Source organism: Lissotriton helveticus, chromosome 4_1, assembly GCF_964261635.1.
Source record: "Lissotriton helveticus chromosome 4_1, aLisHel1.1, whole genome shotgun sequence".
Lineage (NCBI taxonomy): Eukaryota > Metazoa > Chordata > Amphibia > Caudata > Salamandridae > Lissotriton > Lissotriton helveticus.
In genome coordinates, this window is record NC_136063.1 from 945,322,968 (window position 1) to 945,345,511 (window position 22,544).

Below are 22,544 nucleotides of genomic sequence, written 5' to 3' on the forward strand. Positions count from 1 at the left end.
AGTGTCTGGGTTCTTCTCTTCAGAGTCCTAACTTACCAAGTAGTGTCAAATCAAGTACCTGGTCCCTTGGAAGTGTAACCTGGTGATCTAAAGAGAAAATCCACAGATCAACTCCCTGTGCCTGATGTCTCAACGCATCACTGCACAAGATCGACACATCGCCACTGCCTGCATCGAAGCGCGGTTTCCAACTGGAAACATCGACCATGGCTTTCACAGCAGGCCCCAGTTCGCATTTGCAGTACATCAGAAAAGTCGCAGAAGCGTGATTCCTGAGCACCTTATCACTGACCTCCTTGGCACTTGCACCAACTCCGACGCAACACCTGCTTGCAGCTGAAGAATCAACACAGCGCCTAGCTTGCAGCTGCAAAACCGATGCCACACCTGCATCGCAGCTGCTGCATGGACACAGCGCATCTGGATTTTCGACGCATTGTCCCATCGACACGCACTGAAGTAAGGAACTGAGGGCGTGTGTCCGCACACCAATGCATCACCTCTTCTTCCAATAAGGAACCACGCATCACCTCCCCTGACAGTAAGGAACCGATGCATCACCTCCACTGCCTAGCTGTAAGGAACCGATGCATCAGCCCCCTTGGCAGTAAGGAACCGACACATCACCTCCCCTGTGGTAGAAAGGAACTGACACATCACTTTGTTTTTCTGGCACCTCACCTCCACTGCACCTTGTACCTTCTTTGATTTTTGATGCATCTAAGGTACTATGGGCCCGATGTAGGTAATTCATATTTACCACTTCTTAAATACAGAATTTTACCGATTCAGTATTTAAGAAGTGGTAAATATGAAGGGGGGAGATGTAGGTATTTCCAGATGTGTAAATACCGAATCTTTAAGATTCGGTATTTACCGAATCTGGAAATACCGAATCGGTATTTCCTATTGATTCCTATGGGCTGTGAAGCCCATAGGAATCAATGGGCAATACCGATTCTGTAATTACAGAATCGGTAATTACCGATTTTAGCAAGGGTGCAGGGGGTGTCACTTTGACACCCTCTGGCACCCCAAAAATAGGCTCGGGTGCCATGTGGCAGGCATACATGCCCCAAGGGCAGGTCTGCCTGTCATATGGCACAGGTGTGCATGCACACATGTGCATGCACACCGGAATCGGTATTTTACCATCAAATTGAATTTGATGGTAAAATACCGATTCTGTAAGGCTTGTGGGACTCAGAAGAGTCCCACCTACATCTCAAATTTACCGATTCTGTAAAATTCAGGGCCCTACATACCATTTCTGAATTACCGGTCGGTAACGGCCGAAAATACCGATTTTCGGCCGTTACCGACCGACCTACATCTGGCCCCTAGTGTCAAAAACAAATGCATCCATTGGTGCTTAATCTTCAAAAAGAGATATTTTGATTTGTGTTTGCCTGATTTTCGTTGTTTTGGTCTTGATTTATTCAAATAAATGTTGGCTATTTTTCTAAACTGTTGTGGACTCCTTTTGAAGTGCTTTCACTGTGTTACTGTGTGTATGTGCAAATGTTTTGCCCATTACCTCTGAGATAAGCCTGACTGCTCATACCAAGCTAACAGGGGGCTGAGCTGGGGTTATTCTAGCTGTGTGACTCATTTACCCTGACTAGAGTGAGGAGGGTCCCTACTTGGACAGGGTGCAAGCTGCTGCCAATTAGAGACCCCATTTCTAACAAGGCCACATGCACAAACATGTACAGCACACATTTGGGCTATTAACACATTTCCTATCTGCTGTTGCTCTGCAGTGTCATAGAAATAATCTAGAATGTGATTAAGTCATACAGAGCGTACATGAATTGCCCTTCTGCAAAATGTTCTCAGCTAGTACCAAATAATCTATTTTTAGTGAGTGGAACAACTTTTAATTTAGACTGGTGAGGGAAGATCATTAAATGAGACTGCTGATAAAAAAAGTATTTTGCATCTCCTTCCTATGTGCAGTGTACAAACCCTGTTAATAGCTTGGAATACTCATTACTATATTAAAAAAGTGGCGCTATGCTTGGTGCATAGCGGACTCTGATTACTAGTAGTCTTGAAAAGCCACATCCCACTATACTGCTAAAACCCTGATTACAAATTCTACCTTCATTTCCACCTTCCAACTAATTCCTCAAATTACTTTGTTGAGGGTGTCCTTCCCTTCCAATCTCTGCATGCCTTCCTTTTCAAAGTATAGTTTTCTCTCAGTCACATTCCATTCTGCCTTAATCTCGCCTATTGCATTTCTAAAAAATGACACCATATTTCATAGATCACAAACTCTTCTATAAAACCCAATCCCTGCAACCTAGCAATGCACATTCTATGCCAAATTATCTACTTATTTCAACATGTATTTGCATGAACCCACGCAGCCCAAACTCATGATCGCCTCTTGTCCGTATTAATTTTAATATACCAGAAAGAAACTTGGGAAAATACATAGATATGTTTTCTTGGTGGCAAATGACTCATCCCTATACCCAACAATAACCACTTGGCTATTCACAAACCTTGGGTTCTGGAATAGTGTGTTAGTCACCATAAAGTGTGTCAGCAACTTGGAGTAGTAAGCTCTATATAATGCAATTACAATAAGACCAATGCTTAAAAATAACTGGAATTCATTGCAAAAAGACAACAAAGTCCAGTTATGACTCCAAGACAAAACTAAAAATCACTGAAACTTGCCAGTTATGGTTCTATAAAGTAACCATAATTTGTGCTTACATCATGAACTGCTTAAAACCTCACATATTACCTCACTCATAACATGTTCAATGGCATAATCGATGGTAACTCTGATGACATCTCAAAAAAATCATTGTCATTACCATGCAGTAGAACAAAAAAGTACACATGTAACTTGATAAGATCACCACTGAAAATATCCAGCACATATTAAACATAAGTGGAAAAAGAAAAGTATTCAAATTAAATAATAATGATATCCTACATTGAACAGCTATAGTGAGACAAAATATAAAAACAAATCGAAACATAGAAGTTAATGGTAAAAGGCATGGCTTGTCCAAGAAGAAATGTAAAAAGCAGCTGCAGCGAGGATGAGAAAGACATAATTTTACTAACTCAGCAGTGCTTTCTCTGCAACCACAGCAAATCAATATGGGAGGGATTCAATTTGTCCCAAATTTCCAGATGAAACAAACGTTCATCATATGTAGGGATAACCACTACTCTCGTAGAATAATTCTAATCCACCATTCATACCATACATCAGTGTCAGAGGTGTGTCAGTACACACATTCTCTAATAAAATACAACTGTGTACTGCCCCGATGCGCTTTACAGTGCTGGGCTAACCTTCCACGCAAATCCTGTTTCCTATTATGTATAGGTTTTAGGATGGTCTCCTTATATGAACATCACTTGGACGACCCTAGTTAATATTTGTGAGAAAGAAAAGGGCACAGAGTGGAGATAGTTGACTACCATAATACACCAAATTTAAGGTTACTGAAAGCAGCCCTGAGGCAAGATTGTTGCTATTGACAAACCTTTACATTTGTAATTTCATGAAAAAAACTCCCACATATCCCACGCTCACACCACTTAAAATATGGAGGTGTTTGTTTTCTCAAGCAAACCTTAGTCATTTTAGCTGGATTAGCCGAATAAACATTACTACACTATTCTACAAAAGTGTAAAATGGGAATTTTACAGTGCTGATTTACTTAGACAAGGGGAAAGGTACCGATGCTTTGCACCATTGCTGTGCCTTGGAGACCAGTTAGTTCCAGAAAGATATGTATCAGCACTAAATTACAGATTTCAATAAAGAAAAGGTTAACATGAACTGGTTTGTGAACACTCTGAATATATCTGATCAAAACACTGCTCATCATTGGCAGTTTCAGAGGAAATCGCTGCTAATATCCATGGAGATATCACACCAACTCGCTGAAGGGAACTTTTAAGTCCTCAATGGCTACATGAGGTAAACTGGGCATGATGGAAAATGGCGCATAGTCCTGGCCTGTACGAGGCGCAGCCTCAGACCTAGACATCCACAATATTGCAAGAGGAAAAGAAGAACTGTTGGCCTGTGTTTGACTGCATCATCAGTGGACAGAATTATGAGAGATGAGAGGGCAGCAGTGATCCTAAGAAGGTGGAGGCAGTGCAGGTCTACACCAGCAGGCGGATGCGTGTGGAGTCGTTGCCCCATCATACTCTCGCCCAAAAGGCATTTGGCCAGGAGTACTAACAATATGTCACTACCTAGCTGACTGCTAATGCATCTTCAGATGTCCTGTTTTCCCTACACCCACATCTGTATTAGAGTGCACGGGTAATAGAAAGGTGTTCGTCCCTGTGCATAGGAGAATAATTCCAGACACAAGATAGATCTCCCCTATATTAACCTCAAAGGTGCAAAAAATGCACTTGCATGATCTTGAATTCAGGGACACTGAAGCCCTTTACTGACATCCTGGGGGATGGATGGTGAATAACGCAAGAACGATACCCAGGTCACACATAATGAAACTTGACATGCATAAAGCACATGATCAGCAATGACTGAACAAAGAACGTGCACATTAGATTGCGATTTCCAAGTCAACATCTTTGAGGTGGCTTTCAGTGTGCCTAAATGTGCATTAACCAACGTAACCAACCAACTTGTCGTCATTGCCTGCATGATGCAGACTCACAGCGGTTGGTTCTTGTGACTAGGGTGACCAACTGGCGTGGGTGCAAATTCAGGTTGGTGAGTGTAAAAATTCAGGACAAAGGGTCAAAATTCAGGGCAGAAATTCAGGACAGGAGGTCAAAATTCAGGACAAATATTAAGTTTGACAGACACATCAGAAGAGGTCGCACAATAGTATATAAGTAAGTAAATTGACAACTACTTAAGAACAAGTAAAAAGTAGTTTAAATTAGGTTGAGACAATTGTGCACTTCATGGTTTTTCAGTATGCTCACAGCTTTGAGCAAAAGTGCAGGTCTTTTTGTGGTAACAAAACCGCCCCCCACCCACATTTCCAGCTTTCCAGGAAAATGCCCCATGCCCAGTCCGCCCTTGCTACGACCCTCCAATCAGTAGCGGTCGGCAGTAGGTGTGTCTGTAGGGCGGTGACGTGGGCAGGGGGAGGGGCAGGGTGGGGGGTAGTAATGTATGGATTACGGAGTTTTACAGGTAAGTAAACATCTAAATAAATAAAACAAATTTCGTTGCGCGCACTGCATCACCAAATGCGATGCAGTGCGCGCAACAAAATTTGTGCTCTTGTGCTCAGAGGAGTGAGAGGTGAAGCAGAGGCTTCTGGCAGGGGAACAGTGATGTTCCTCAAAGCCCAACATTACAGACAAAAAGCGTCCGTAAAAGGGATCGTCATGGACAACGGACATGAGATCCAAATTATGCATGGTCTGTGAAATTTACGGACGTTTGGTCACCCTATTTGTGACACACCATTAGCATCAGTTGTAATGTTGACAAGGAGAAGTAAAATAATGTTTATATTGTAGTTTTTTTTAAAATACATATCGCAATAGCACACAGCACAATATGCTGCGAAATTCCCTCCTGAAAGCCTCAAACATCCACACTAGCAGGACCAGTGCTTAATTTGAGCCGGTGGCTTTGGGTGTTGAGCACTTAATTGTCAACACCGGCACTTGGACAAACAGTGCCACCATGTGGCAGATGTCCCTAATTTAGAGATCAGCACAACAACATTTGTTTACTAATTCAATATACATTAGAAATGACTAACACCTGTAGCACAAGCCATTCCTATAGCTTTGGGGGCCTATAATAGCCTGAATTGTCACACTGCTAGGTGTGTGGTAGTTAGTAGGTGTGTTGGTACTGTTATTGACAGCGCTGGTAGGGACAATGGGTAGCGAAAGCTGCAGTGAACTTCTGATAAGAGCCCTGTCACTTTTTCTTTTACAAATTATGCACTGAGCCCACCTCCATAATCTAATACCCCATGCTTATCACTCACAGAACCTGCCTCATCTTCCAGACAGTAGCAAAGGAAGAAATGGAATATCAATTATTATATGGGTACAAGGTTTATAAGACATTACGGTCAGTGTTACATGGTATTTTACCCCAATGGCCAGTAATGTTCAGTTAAGCTTGCTTATCAAATAAAGAGGATACGTTTGTAGAAATGTGCTAATGCCTGTTTGTAAAGAAGAATTTATAAACCTATCAATATAATGAGGTAATCAATTGCCGATTGTTCAGGTACATTAATTTCACGATTACCCCCAGGTCCCTCCGTCCTCGACACCTTCAGTACAAGTGAGATATCCCATCTCGCAGACAGAAAAAAAGATGAAGGAATGCTGGACCTACCCTCCCCCTCCCGCCGGGAGTACATAAGCAAACAGGTCCCAGCATTCCCTATGTTCTTTTTTTCTGTCTCTGACAGATTTGAACATGTTTTGCTGCTTACCTGTTTCTTCGGTGGAGTCGTTTTCCTGTTCCGCTTCTCCTGGCCTGCTGGGCTTGCTGGGAGTCTCGTTGATGGGCGCCTGGCCCTTTGCGGCTGGGGCGCCGCTCCTACAGGATTCCTTCCGGGTCACAGCGCGCGGCTTCCTTTGGCTGGGCCAGTTGGAGGTCGCGAGGTGGAGACTGTTTTGGGGGCCCAGGGGCTGGGCCGGGCGGTGCTCCTGGTCCCCCTCCCTGTTTGGATGGCATACTGTCAGGCTTCACTTCTGGTATACGTCAAGGGTGCTGCCTGTTGATGCCGATGTTTTCCCGGAGCCTCATGCTTGCACTGCATGTTTTCACCTGCTAGGCTACATCCCCGGTTCTGTGGAGGATCTGGCTGCAGTCCTCTTCCCCGCCCGGCGCTGGTGTCTTGGGTGGCACCTGGGCTGGCTCTTGGGGGCAGAGCGCTTGGTATCCTTCCTGCTCCTGTGGTGAGTACCGCATAGCGGTTCAGCTTTTTCCCGGTTGCCTGGCACTTGCATGTTGTCTGGCCATGTATTTTGTGCTTTTCCTGGGTGGGTCTGACTGTTCGTGGTAGTGCTGCCTCGGTGGTCCTGTCTGGGAGTCCTGCTCGGCATCTTCTGTTATGGCTTTCTGAAGGTGGTGTCAGACCTGTGGCTGCAGTCCTCCTCCCCGTCCGGCGCTGGGGTCTTGGGTGGCGCCTGGGCTGGCTCTTGGGGGCAGGGCGCTTAATGTCCTTCCTGCCCCTGTGGTGAGTACCGCATAGTGGTTCCGCTTTTTCCCGGTTGCCTGGCACTTGCATGTTGTCTTGCCATGTGTTTTGTGCTTTTCCTGGGTGGGTCTGGCTGTACGTTGTGGGGCTGCCTCACGGGTCCTGGTTGGGGGATCCTGCTTGGCGTCTTCTGTTTTTTTTTCCCTGGATTGTCGCGCTTCCTGTCCCTGAGCTGGGTTGAGACTTCGAGTGGTTTTTGCTTTCTCTCTCTTCCTTTCTTCCCTGTGCTGCGCACTTCTTCCTCCCCGGGTTCTGGTTTCTCGCGTGTCCTGGCTTCCGCTTGGCCGGCGCCTGTTGCTGTTTGGCGTCTGGGCAGGTGGTTTTGGGGGCCGGTCTATGTTTTCGCTTTGCAGGTTTCTTCTGCCAGGCTGTGCTCTGCTGTTCTACTGCATCCTGGGCGTCCTTGGTTCCTGGTGGGCTGTTCCCCTTGGTTGCCAGTCTCCCGGATTTTTTCTCCTTCTCCCTGTTGGTGCCTGCCTGTTCTTGTAGGTTCAGGCCTGGTGTGTTTCTCTCTGGGTACCTGTCTGTGGCTCCTGGTTCTGGGCGCTCCTTGCGACCTTCCGGGGATGTTGGCTTTGCCCGTGCTTGGGGTGCCTCTTTCTGCTTGTTCCACGTTGCTTGACCGGTGCTCTGGTTTTGCTGTGTGGGGTTTCCTGGCCTGGGGCCTTTTCCTCCCTGCGAGCGCCTGGTGGTGCCGGGGTGTAGCGGCTGGGCCTTCCGGTGCCCTTGCGTTCGCTGCTCTCCTTTGCAGGTCTTGCTGGGGCCCGTGCTACCCCTCGTTCCCCTTCGTTTTCGTCTGGGGCACGTCTGCTCTTGCCCTTTGCCGATGCTTGGATTTGGCTGAGTCTCATGGTGCCTCCTGCTTCTGGGTCCTTGTTGCGTTCGGTCTCCCTGTTTCAGGATCCGGTTGTTTTTTCTGGGGCTGAGGGGCTGTTCTGCTCTCTCTCTGTCCTGGTGGGCCTTGCTTGGCTGTTCCTCCGGGCCTGTCCTGGTGGGCCTTGCTTGGCTGTTCCTCCGGGCCTGTCCTGCTGGGGCCCCTGGTGGGCTTCTGGCTGTGGTTGAGGCTTGCCTCTTGCCTGGTGCTGTGTTGTGTTGCACTTGGTGGGCTGGTGGTGTTTGGTTTCCTGTGGTGGTTTCCTATTCCCCTCTCCTGGCGGTTGTAGCTTGGTGCTCTGTGGGGTCTTTTCCTTGCTGGTTGCCACTCCCTTTGCCTCCTGTGTTGGCTGGGTGTTGTGAGTCTTCCTTGGCTTTTGTCAGGGTGGCTCCTTGGTTCCTTGGGTACGTTGCTTCGGTGTCCCTCCCTGTTTTGGAGTTTGGGCTGCTCTGGTTCCTTCTTTCCTGCCTTTTGGATGCCGTTCTTGGTGTCCTCCTCCCCATGCCTTCTCTTGGTCTTGGCTGGTGGGTTCATGGGTGTGGTTGTGGGTTGTGGACTGGTGTCGGTCTCCCCTGGTTTGTGGGTCGCTTGGCTCCTTCCCCGCTCCCCCTTTTTTCATCCTTCCTGGGCCCTGGGGCTGTGGTGTTCCCCTTGGATCCTGTTCTTGGGTTTGTGCGTTTTTGCCTCCCGTGCAGCCTGCTTTCGGCTTTGGGTTCTCGGTTCTGCCTCGGTTGGGTTTGTTCCCTGGTGGTCCCAGTTCTTGGCCTCTCTTTGTAGGGTCCCTGCCTGGGCCCTCCCTGGCCGTTCATTCTCTGGTGCTTTGGGACCTCTTTTGATGCCTCTTGGGGTCCGGTGGTTCTGCCCCTGTTGGTCTGGGGTTTGGGTTGGGCTGGTGTCCTTCCTGTCCCTCTCCTTTCCGTCTGGCTGGTGCGCTGTGCCCTTGTGTTGGTTTTGGGTTGTGGCTTGCCGGTCTCCCTCTTTGCCTCCCCTTTCGGGGCCTGCCGGTGCCATTTTGGGGTCCTACTGGCTGGCGGTCCTGTCGGTTCTCCGGTTGGTTTCTTGGGTCTTCTGGGCCTCCTTTGTTGTTGGGCTCTTGGCCTCCCTGTTGGCCTTCGTGTTTGGCCTTCTTGGGGTTCACCTTTGGTGGTCCCTTGAGGGTTTCCTGGCTGGTGGGGCGGCTCTTGGTTGCTGCCTGTTCCTCCTTTCCGTCTCTGGGTTTGGTTCCCCGGTTTCGTGTTCGGCCTTTGGGTTTCTTTCTTGCCTGTGACCGGGCTGTTTGTGGTGCTGCTGTTGGTGCAGTTTTGCTTACCCTGGCCTGGTCTGGGCGGGTTTCTGGGTTCCTGTTCCCTTGGTCTCCTGCTTGGTTGCCTCGGGGCTTGCCGCTGGCTGTTTTCTGTACCCCGGGGTTTCTTCTCCCGGTGTGGGGACCTCGGCTGCGGCCATCCGTTGTCCCTGCTGGAGTTGGCTGCTGGTCTTTCCTGCCTTCGGCCTGGGCCTTCTGGGGTTTTTTGTACCTCCGGTCCCCTTTTTGCCACGGTTGTTGGCTGTTGGTGTGGGCCTTGTCTGGGTTCCTGGGGCCCGTTTTCTTCCTGGTTCTTGCTCTGGGTCGGTGCCTGTTTTCTTGTCTGTTCCTCCCTCTTCGGTCCTGGTGGCTCTGCTGGTGGCTTTCCCTGGTGTGTTGGGGTTTGGCGCAGTGGTTGGTCCCGTTCGTTGCTCTCTTGCTTTGGCGTGCCTCTTGGGTCTCGTCTTCCTCCCCTCGCCTTTTGGTGTGGTCGTTTGTGGGTTGCCCCAGCAGTGGGTTGCTCTCTTACCTGCATTGGGGACGGGTTTTCGCTCTCTATCTTGCCCCTCCTGGTTCCTTTCTGGGCCTGGGTGGTGTCCTCCTGTGTGGCCTATTCTCGTGCTCTCTCGGTTGTGGGACGGGTTGGCCTGTTCTGTCCCTGATGGGGCAGCTGCTTGGCGGTGCCTGGGGCAGTGGGTTTCTCCCTTGCTGTTTCTCCGGGGCTCCCTTCTCCCGGTGGTTCGTTGAGGGGAGGTGTTTTGTGCCCCGCTGGGTGCTTCCTTGGGGCTTGGCTCCTCTTGTATTCTACGGTGGGGGTGGCTGCCTCTTGGGTGGAGGTCCAGGGTGTTCCTCTCTCTGTGTTCTAGGGGACGTCCATTTGGGCTTCTTTTTTCCTTGCGGTCCTGGTGGTTTGTTGTGTTTTCCTTTTTGGGATGAATGCCGGGGTCTGCTTTGGTATTTCTCACTTGTATTGAAGGTGTCGAGGACGGAGGGACCTGGGGGTAATGTCCTATTACTTACCGGTAATCTTCATTACTCCGGGTCTCGTAGTCCTCGACACCTTCATGGATTCCCTCCCTCCCGGACTGCCGACCTTCATCCTTGGCTTGGTATTTCAGAGGGAATGCTGGGACCTGTACGCTTATGTACTCCCGGAAGGAGGGGGAGGGTAGGTCCAGCATTCCTTCGTCTTTTTTTCTGTCTGCGAGATGGGATATCTCACTTGTATTGAAGATGTCGAGGACTACGGGTCCCGGAGTTATGAAGATTACCGGTAAGTAATAGGACATTAATTTTGTCTGTCACAATGCACCTATCCTCACAAATGACGGGGTGGCATTTAAATCCCTAGGGTAGTGGTTCTTAACCTCAAATCAGCAGACTCTTGAGGGTCTGCAACATCTACACAGGGGTAAAGAAAACAAAATATCAGTAGATTAATAAAGTATATATATATATCAAGCAAAATGTAAAATTGAATGTTTTTATGTAAATGTTAATCAATTTGACATTTAAGGCTAAGAACTAATTTGTTATCTTTAGCTTTATTTGTGGGAGCAAATAAAACCAAGCTTTAAAAAGTTAGCTTCATATTAAAATTAAAACTAATATTTTTGTATATTTTAGGGGAATTTAAAATAATATTTCATAATGTGTATATTTATTTGATGTATACTCGTTTATGTATCTTTGTGTATTGTAGTGAGGATTACATCCTACAAATAGTTTAGGCTGGGCCCCCAACTTCCAGTGTGTCTCAGTGAACTGTTGCTCAGGTCTTTCTCCCACAGATGGGCATTTGATACAAATGCACCTGGAGCACGTTCTGTCTCATCTATTAATCAAGCCTGCTAATTTTAGCAGGAAAACACACACTGGTAAAAAGTGGTACCCATATTGTGATGTTAATATGTAAGAGGTTGGTACATTGGAGATCATACAGTTGTACTGATCCTGGTATGAGGGTGATGTTTATAGTTTGCTACTGAATGCACGGGTTAGTGGTTCCCTGTTACTACCTGACTGTTGTATTTCTGAGCAATGTTTACTGTTTGTGAGAGATCTTTCTTGTTTCCAATGTGTAATTATCTTCTCACACACGAATGGAACTCTGACTCTTGCTCTGTACATCTACTTCATAATTCAGCAGTGTTCAAAATCGAGGGATAGATTTAAGACATTGATAAGAGGTTTATTGTATTATATTGAGATTGTGGTGATATCCTGAAAAACTGGCATGGCTAACTTTGGGCACTTTTGCCATATGTGATGCAGGTGGAGCAATCAAAAGCATAATTGGAAAGGTGGTTGACTCAGTCAGTCAGAAGCCTTTATTCGATTCCAGATGAATCATAAAACTTCACAAGGAAGACATACAATCATAAAATAAGACAATATTCACAAAAAAACATAAATAATATCTTTCGCAGACAATAAAACACCCAATTACGTACTTTTACATTGCATATGGTTTCCTTATTAATAAAACAATTTTTATAAAACTAAGCACAGAGCTACAAATGAAAGCATTTGCTAGGGAATGTAAATAATTAAAACCTTCTCTATGGGATCGGAAACAATTTTCGTTTAAAATTGGTTTAAGAAAACGAACCTAGAGTCTTTATATAATGTGCAAAATAACATAGTTCCTGGTGTGCACTCTGTAATCTCACACAGTTTATATACATAATGTCTAACAATCAAAGATCAGTTGTGTTTTGAAGGTTTGTCACATAGACATCAGGAGACGGGGGAGAAAACCCTTCATATGAGTCTGACCTCTGTGAGCTGCTTGTGTGTTTCTTTGTGGAAGTAACCCTACATGTCATAAGTCGTGTAACCTCTCATTTATTACCTGACAGTTTGCTGGACTATCTCATCACATTTGCATTGTGTGCATAACCCATCCGGGTCTCTTGCACTGGTCATAAATACTGCCTAATGTAAAAAACAAGGACACCCTGCTACTAATGTAGGTTCCTAGGGCAGGGAAAATACTATAATTGAAGAAAATCCATAGGCAACTATTGGTCTATATAATGTCTAAGACCTAGTGCAACACAGAATTGATGTTAGGGACTCACTGTTTTAAATCATCCTAGTAAATGTTTCAATAATTTCCAAGAACAGAAGTTCAATGGCATCTCAACATGACTTAGCAAAACGACACAAATTATAGTCAACAAACATGAACATTTCCACTAATTTTAATGGTGGATTATAATAACAGGTTTGCAATATCAATTGTTAGAAAATACAAAAATCAATCAGATGAATAGACGATTAGGTCAGGTGGCTAGATGATGGATCTTCTCAATGTCCACGCGCTTTTTCGGCGTACTCGACACCTTCGTCAGGAAAGCCACAATAATTCCTAAGCCACAATATTTCACTAGATATGTCGAACAAAATGGACTGTGACGAGTACACAATAGGTTGAGAAAATTAAAAAACTCTCAGGCAATTTGTTCAGGGTGCTTGAGCCCAAGCAGCCTAGTGTCCAGATCAAACCTCAAAAAGGGCAAGGGTAAACTGGATCAACTGATCAATCGTATGCCTGTTACGTGGGCAAAGGAGCTCTACACCTTCCATAAGGTACAGCTTTAAATACGGAAGGGAGTTGGAAACCCTTGTGTTGACATCTGGTGGTGTTGTCCAAAATGAATTAGTTGGACACTCTTAACCATTGAGAGATGGGACAGATTGCCTCTATAGGTTGGCAGCTAGAAAACCCAAGACTTGCGGCAAAACATCATACCAACGTTTTACTAGGTCTTAGACATAATATAGACCAATAGTTACCTAGGGATTTTTCTACAAATATCATAACTACTGCCTAGCCAGACAGACTACTGTCCAGCTTTTCCTGAAGTAGGTCAGAAGGGATGAGGTAGGTCCTACTATCCAGTGAGAACGAGTTCCAGATAATGGGGCCCACCACAAGAGTTATGTTCGAGTTTAGGGACAAGCAACAAGAAAGTCTTCTTACTGTGAAGAATGTGAGAAGAGAAGAACGGATGTAACCTTCAGGAGACAAAACTTGTGTCAGGTGGTTGAAGGTAAAGTCAATGATTTTAAAATTGATGCGGTCTTTTCCCAGCAACAACAAAAAATGTATGCCCTGCATCATTCGAATGCTTTGTCTTTTTTTATGGAGGCAGGCAATATTACTGACGGCCGCTAGTTGAGCTTTTTGGAGCTGACACCAAATAAGCTGAGATAGCGCGCTATAATATGTACAACGGGGGTGTAATTTTGAGTTGGTTACAGTTCTGACTACTAACGCTCAAATGCTTTCTGACCTAGGTGAAAACATTGGGTTCAATTTCTAACCAGAAAGGGACTGTTTCTGATCACTGAGTTAACCTGGGACACCAGAAAAATCCCAGCATGAAAGACAAAACCTAGATTTGTTATTTTATATGCAAGCTGCATACTTAAAGTCAAACTTTGGGAGGTGGAATGACAGCTATTTAGGGGCAAATGTACGAGATAAGGTTCTGTCATTTTTGCCCCACGCAATGTGGTGTACGAGTGATACAACTCAAAAATGAGATTTATGAAGTTATGCAAGGCAGCCACCTTGCGTCACAATGAGTGGCTTCAAAAATCTAAAGTAAAGCAAGCAGTGCAAATCGCTGCATTGCCTAACTCTGCTCTAAAGGCGTTCCATGGGTGTTGGGTGGGTATTCCCACGCAACATCCATGGATTTTGATGCATACCCAGATTTACCACAAGTGGTAGACCTGGGAATGCATCAGAAGTGGTAGACCTGGGAATGCATCAAAAACCTATGCCTCCCCAGGTGAGGACTAAAGAGGAGAAATATGTTTTTTTCTCCTCTATTATTCCTCTTTCTATGTGTGCTGTATTTTGAAGCAAACACAGAAAAAGAAAAACGACTCAAGGGATCGTTTTTGGGTAGAAAGTGCACCTTCCTGCACAAAAGTAATCCACCTTACAATGCAGGCACCCTGGTTGTACGGCATTACAACGCGGGCTTTACCCCGCATGCCATTACAATGCAGTTTTTACAACGCAAGTCGTTACAACGACTTGCATTGGGGGGCGCTGGATAGTGGAATTGTTTAATTTTCTATTCCAACTCCAGTCCACGTTGACAGTAGGGAAGGTGCTGGATAGAAAATTAATCTATTCCCTATACTACAGCGCCCTCCAGCACAAGTCGTTGTAACGACTTGTGTTGTAATAGCAGCGTTGTAATAGCAGTGCGGGGTAATGCCCGCGTTGTTATGGATGTTTCCCGGCACCCTTGTATAATAGGTGCCTGCATTGGCGCTAGGCAGCAAAAACGGCACAGGGGAAAAGGCAGGAATGCACCATATTCTTTTAAATACAGCGCGTTCCTGCCTTTTCCCTGTCTCGCAGTGTGACTTGCTGTGCTGAACTATGTGACAATGTTAAAAGTGTGCCCTTAAAATCTACCATTTTGGCCAAAGATGATGACATCTGTTTTAGATCTGTTCAGTGGTTGGTAAATGTCTGAATTCCAGAAATTAATCTATGCAAGCAGATCTTCTCAGTGTCTACCTGGATCACTACCAGTGAAAAGTCTAATCTAATAATACCTGGCTACATTAGAAACATGTTTTGATAGATACCTTCCTACCTACTGTGAAAGAAACAGAAAAGGAGCCGGGTATGTATATTAAAAATGGCAAGGTACATCGATGGCCCTGACTGGATCCTGGGGCATGATTACCAGGTCTCAGAAGTAAAGAGCTACCTGGTTTGACAAGCTGTGTGCAATTTTGTAAAGAAGACTGCAAACACTTTGCTGCACTTTGCAAGGCTTCCACAACAGGGCCAAACATTCCATTAGCATGTGGTTGGCCTACTTGTCTTGCCAAAGGGAACATGCGTCCAATGATTATATTGGAGCGGACATTCATAATAACATATATTCTGTATTTTGTTTACCTTACGATCAACCTAAACAAGGTGAACAAAACAGCTCCCTAAAAACGAATGTGTCAGATTAATAGAAATATTTTATTCCATTAATTTAATGGTGACTCTTACCTGAAAGAGATCAAAACACTTGTAAACAGTTTCTATCTCATTTACAAAGCATGGAACGGTCTGTAATGGAGCTGTGTTGTACAATTAGTTAAACAACATGTGCCAGTGGCTGGAGCCTAAGTTCCTGTGAAGTTATGGGAGTAATCAGGGTTACGTTTATTTTGTTTTATCAATGAGTTGCCTGCTTATAGACTTTACTAAGCCGTTATTGTTGATTAGTTGTCTAAGATGGTTGAAAGGAAGTTTTTTTTGGTGTACTGTATTTTAGAGAAGAAAAAAAACATTACATTCAGGGTCTTATTGTGAGTTTGAAGGTGTGGGAGCGGGTTCGCCATGCTGCGCTCTGCACCCCCAAAGAGTATGCACCGCCTGCCAGAGTATGACATTTTTTGTCACTGGCAGCCGTTTCTCTGGCAGTCCCACGATGGTACGCTTTGAAATACGCACCGCAATGGGAACGCCAAAGGCAGTACCTGCCCAGCATGGACTAGTGCACTCCATGCTATGAAAGAACTGGGGTGCATGCACACAGAGAGTACAACATGTGCTCCCCTGCATGCATCCCATGGCTCTGAGACAACAGGGGCCCTGTAGGGCCCCCTTTGTTTCCTCTCCACCACAGTTTCCATGGAGTAGGCATATTGTGGCCTCAAGACCACTGCTCTACCCGAGGGATCTCTGATCCCAGGCAGTTACGGGGTTGCAATGGCAGTCCAACTTCCATAGTTGTAATAGGGGGGTCGGACAGACGGTGCAGCGGTGCCAGACTGCCACTGTTACATCACCATGGGCCTGGCGGTACGTGGACTGCCAGACTAATAATCAGGTCCTCAGTATGTAAATCAGAACATGCATCATCATAACAATCAAGCTTCAAGAGAAACACAATAAGAATTAGGACATGTTTAGCCAGCAGAGGATGCTGAATGTGCAATCCATAAGTTCATCAAAACATGTAATATGTACATTTCCAATACGTTTTAATATTTAGACACATACAGCAAAACACTGACATATGAGACAAGGGAGGGAAAAAATACCAGAAGAAGTGCCTTCTCTAGAGTTTGGCAGATGGACTGTCATTCCTCCATCATGGTGGAAATGATCGGTCTGTCAGGCCAGATCTGAGCTGTCTGTCAGGCAAGAGGTTAACTGTCCTTCGTATTTAGGGTTTGGGCTCTTGAATTGCCATCCATCATGACAGAGGAAGGACTGTTCTTCAATGCTATGCCATCAGTTCCCCTATCCTCTTTCATTGGTGGACATCTGCCCCCGATATTTAGAGTCAGGGTGAAATAATGGGACCTATACAATGGAGGACTACAATGGTGGACAGAGTTTACGACAGTGTATGCATTCATTAACATTGATGGATGTGTCTGTGAACACATACATTTTCAAAGTCAACTCATTAACACATGCAGGTCTCACTGTAAAAGACACACCTCAAACTGCACAATCCATTTATCACTCACAACACAATGCAGCAGCAGTAGAGCTTCTGGGTACCAAATTATAAAGATAGACGGAAGAACACAACCCAGTGTTACTATGACCTTTTGGCAGTGGTTAGATACAGAGAAAACAGGGATTGTACTGATTCTTATAGTATAAGACGGGTGCAACAAGGTACATGCTTGCCCCAATTCTCTATCTATTGTATGGCACAGGGTTGGAGGAGGCTTTGCTAGCTTAGGTTGTAAATGCCCTGGTAATTAAAAAGGCTCATATTCTAGGTTTAACCTATGCAGATTATGCAGTTTTATTGTTAAGGACTCCCAGGAGCTTAAAATTGTGATAGAGGGCTACATTGCATTTATGTTTAATTTAAAATTTGAGGTTAATGGCATCAAACCTTTGTTATGGCGTGTGGCCCAGGGACTGTAAAAATAAGGCAACTCTCAGTTGGTCAGAATCGCATTTCCAGAATTCTCCTATTCGGGGGTAACTTTTGATTCAGCTGGTACCTGGTCTCCATGTATTATAACGGTCAGAAATAATTTTCTGCGCATTGTGGGGTTCTTATCCTACCTAGCCACTAGCATAGGCTAGAAACCAATTGCCCCCTTTTTTAGAGGTGTATTGGAGGAAGTGTATCTCGGCCTTGACATATGGGTTTAGCATTTGGAGATATAAAAGGGTTCCTAGTCTCCAGATAGAAGAGAACAGAGTTTGCAGACGATTATTCGGCCTTTCGCCCAGTTCCCCTTTCTACATTCCGCATGAGGAGCTTGGCCTCGAGTATGCTGAAGACCTCATACACCTTACTCAGCTGATGCTATGATGTTCTGTCTGGAGTAATCTCCTGGCTTTCTTCAATAATAAAGTCTTTGAGGACTGTCTAGTTTGTGCTAGGGGGAATCTTATCCCATGGCTCGCTTACAACAGGACAGCATGTATTGCCCTGGGTAAAGTATCTTTTTCAACCTGGTCTTCTCTGAAATATGAAATGGTATGGATAGAAAAAAAACAGCTGGCACTAATGAGAAGGAAGTAAGAGTTTTTGGAGTTCACTAAAGGCCAGAACAAGGATTATATCATGATCCAAGCTTCCCCAGGGATTGAGCCCTATCTAGATTTTGTGTTGCGCTTCCGGGATAGGATACTTATTACTAGATTGTGTTTCAGAACTATTAGATGGCATTTAAGGTTTCCCCTTGGCCAGTAGATTAGTTCTTCATTTTTGCTTTGCCCATGTGATGAGAGATCCCCCAAAGTCTGCTGCACATCATTTTTTTCCGGGGTTTTTATTCCTTTTTTACCAGAGGATTTTTAATACTTGTTTTAACAGGATTAGGTTTAAAAAAAATGTACTTTGGCATTATTATATTTGTAAAAGCCGAGTACCCCAGTGACCTGTTGAATGTTTGCTTCTTTAAAAAAAAAAAAAGCTTTATATGTCTGAAAAGCTCTTGCTTGTTGATAATGAGGGGGTGATGAATTGTTGCTGCTATGGGGAGAGGGAATCTGAATGACTTTGATTCACCTTGATATTGCAATGGTTGTGAGCATCCATTGTGTTTTTGTACATGTTTTATTCTGGCATGTGACGTTTTTAATTTGTATGCTTTTATGGTCATTTGGTGATGTTTGAATAAAGCTAAAGCAAAGTAAAAACCCAGAGTCTCAGAAAATGAGCCTAAAGTGATGGTGGATGGGATAATTAAGATTGAGCTCCAGTAGTTTAGAGGACAGGTGAGGCCCAGTAGGCCAAGCATGCCATATGGGCACCAAATCCCAACACAACAAGCTGTGAGGTATGTGAAATCACAATGAACACATACCTGCTTCATAAAAAATGCCATCTCATTCATAAACAAAAAAAAAAGAAATATCGCTTACAAAAATATAATTGGAAAAATATTAAAAAAGATATCGTTACAACATTAAATCAAAAAAACATAACAAAATATTGTCTTCCAAAATATTACAGAAAATAAATTAAATCATATAATATATAAATACATATTTATATAAATCCACTTAAAAATAATACAAATATTTTTTACAAACTCGATAAACATGCAATTTAAGAAACTAATATTGGCAAAGAAATATTTTCAAAAAACAACATACGTTATCGTAAAATTGAAAAACTATACTAATTCATAAAACCACTTTTAAATATTTATACATTTATAAAAAACTAGCAGCCTGTCCCGACGTAGTCCGGGTATGAAATAGAATCTGTGTAATGTGTGTATTTGGCAAGGGCAATTTATTTTAAAATCTCGCGGTAGACAACATTTTTTGTTTCATTAGAATAGGGACGGAGAAGGCCCAGCTGGGGAAATATCCTTTACAACAAAACTTTTACAATGCACTACCATTACGACGCAACTTTTACAACGCAAACCATTACAACGCATAGCGCTGGGGGGCGCTCTAGGATAGGGAATGTATTTAATATACTATCCAACACCTTCCCTACTATCCACGGGGACTGGAGTTGGAATAGTAAATTAAATAAATCACTATCCAGCGACTAAAAGCACTATGCGTTGTAATGGTATGCGATGTAAAAACCGCGTTGTAAAGGCATGCGATGTAAAAGTATGCGTTGTAACGTCATACATCCCCCAGCTGCAGCCCTGGTTGATATTAGCAGGCGCGTGTAATTGGTGAAGTGATCCGCCGCCTGAGCCCGGCTACAGCCCTGGTTGATGTTAGCAGGTGCGTGTATGTCGTTGAATGAGAGAGTTATCAGCCGGGGGTAAATACGTTTAATGAGAGAGTTGAGTGACAGCGAGTAGGAGAGGCTGCAGTAATTGTCCCCGCAGACACGCTCATTTGCGTGTTCCCCCGTTTGAGGCCCAGATGCAGGCCTGTTTGATATTAGCAGGCGCGTGTTCCCCCGCTTGAGGCCCAGCTGCAGCCCTGGTTGATGTTATCAGCCACGTGTAATTAGTGGACTGATCCGCCGCCTGAACCCGGCTAGAGCCCTGGTTGATGGTAGCAGGCGCATGTCATTTTGTTGAATGAGAGAGTTCAGTAACAGCGAGCAGCAGAGGCTGCAGTAACGTTACTTACCATGTCTCCAGGTGAACGCGTTTGTCACGCCCCCAGCACACGACCACAGCAGACGATCTTCTGATTAATGTACGACCCACATGGCATGAAGGGCGGAACGTAGCACACGCCCCCAGCGTTTCTCACGCCCCCAGCGTGCCCCTTGATGCGGCGCAATTGCGTTCACATGGCATGAAGGCCGGACACACGCCCCCAGCGTTTCTCACGCCCCCAGCGTGTCACGCCCCCAGCGTGCCCCTTGATGCTGCGCAGCAACGTAATTGGCGCTTGTATGTAGGACTCACATGGCATGAAGGGTGGACACACGCCCCCAGCGTTTGTCACGCCCCCGGCGTTTGTCATGCCCCCAGCACATGCCCACAGCCCACGATGTGATGGCCATACCACACGCCCCCAGCGTTAGTCACGCCCCCATCCCACGCCCACAGCACAACGCAGACACGCCCACAAGGGTCTACTTTGCTGGCACGGTTCTTTTACCTTTTAAATGTATATGGTGTCCGTCTGCATAGCCTATGTCCTTCTGCTGCAACTGCCGTTTCCAACGCTGTATTGGGTGTTGTGATTGGTGCTGTGGTTACTGAGATTACCCGCTTCAAAGGCTTGGGCTCTCTCTTTATAATATTACTAGCAGCCCGTCCCGACGTTGTCCTGGGCAGAAATAGAATGTGTGGCACATCACTTACAATCCGCTCCCTGTGACATACGTGATTTATAATGAAAGTGTGAGCAGCTGTGCCTCTGAAAGCCTTTTCATTGTAGTCATTGGAAAAAATAAATGTGAGGTTAGCAGCATTAGGTAAGTATCACAAAATGTAAGATTATTTCAGAGCGTTATTTATCATTGAGCTTACACGTCGTTATGTACCTGTTTATTGAAGTTGGTGCTTGAGCCCCCGCCTGAGCAACGGAGCAGTATGCAAAGCTTTGTGATCCCCGCTGTTAGGCTGAGTGAATTGAGCCCCCGCGTGAGCACCGTAGCAATGCCGCGGCCCGTGAAGCCTTGCCCATTGGTGTTTGGCCATGCCCCACTGACAACGTCCAGGAGGCGCGCCGCGTGAATGCGGTGCCCATTCAGGTTTTGCCACGCACCTCTGACAATGGCCAGGCCCACAAAGGAGTAATGTGAAGGTTTTTGTTTACAATGCCGTTTTCACTTTTACCAGTAATGACGGGGAATGGCGCGCCCCGCGCCTATTGGTGTTTGCTGTTTGTCCACGCCCCTCTCACAATGCCCACGCCCACAAGGGAGTCCTGTGAAGGTTTGTTTGCCGCGCCCTATTGCTAACAGCACAACGCCCACGCTCCCAAGGGACTAAATTTACCCCTAAGGTTGTTTTACCTTTGTAATGTATATGGTGGCCACTTGTATAGCCTATGTCCATCTGCTGCAACTGTCCTTTCCAATGCTGTATTGGGTGTTGTGATTGGTGCTGTGGTTCCTGAGATTACCCGCCTCAAAGGTTTGGGCTCTCTTTTTATTATATTATTATAGATATATATATATTGATACCCTTCGGTTCCTTTTCGCCAGAATTTGCAGCGCTCTCTCGCCGGTTCGTAAATCCCTGCGGCAGAACCACGCCGCATTTAAATCCACAACCAATTCCCCCAGCTAGGAGAAAAACGGGACAAACTCACGTTTGTCTTCACTTATGTGCTTTTTTATTTAATCCTCACAGCATGGAGTTTCTCAAGCAGGCAGGCACAAATCTACGCGTTTCGGGATAGCATATCCCTTGTTCACAATCAATTTGGCTCCAGGCTCTTGGTCTCAATATAGTGAGTCACATTATGACATCATTTCCTGTTTGATGTTATTTTGGCCCTCGGCCTTCTGGATGATGTAGTTTTTTGCTATTTTTTTATACATTTTCTTATCCGTCTGCATAGCCTATGTCCTTCTGCTGCAACTGCCCTTTCCAGCGGTGTATTGGGTGTTGTGATTGGTGCTGTGTTTACTGAGATTACCCGCCTCAAAGGTTTGGGCTCTCTCTTTATAATATTAGTATGGATTATAGATATATAAACCAAAAAATACACCACAGCTATGTATAAAGACATACAAATCATTATAAACATACATATTAAGAATATTTACAAATAAACATGTTCAAAAGCAAATGCTCACTTACGGCTTGATTACTAGTTTAGCGGTCCAGCTGTTGTTCCGGCACAACAGCAGTCCACAGAAGTCTCCCGCCTGCTGTATAATGATGTCTCCGATGGGCTGGCGGCAGTCTTTCTGATGGCAGTGAATGTTTTTTCATATTTGTTGATGTATGTGTGTATTCTGACTGCGCGTGTTGAATGTACAGATATGCATAACGCATGAAAACATATATATTACCCATTGCTGGAGTCTGGACCATATGTGCCCTGAGCAGTCAATAGGTAAATACAACAAAATAGACTAACCTGGATTTTGGTACCAAAAATGTTGTTTTCCTTGTGGTCAAGATGGTGCTGTGAAGAGGGCACCTGGAGGAAAGGATCCACGTTGAAGACTGAAGGGAAGAAAAGGAAATGGGCGAGTATACACACCAAATCCTGATGACTCAAAGCAGGCCGGCCCACTGCCAAAGTCGGCTTGTTGGAAAGCCAAC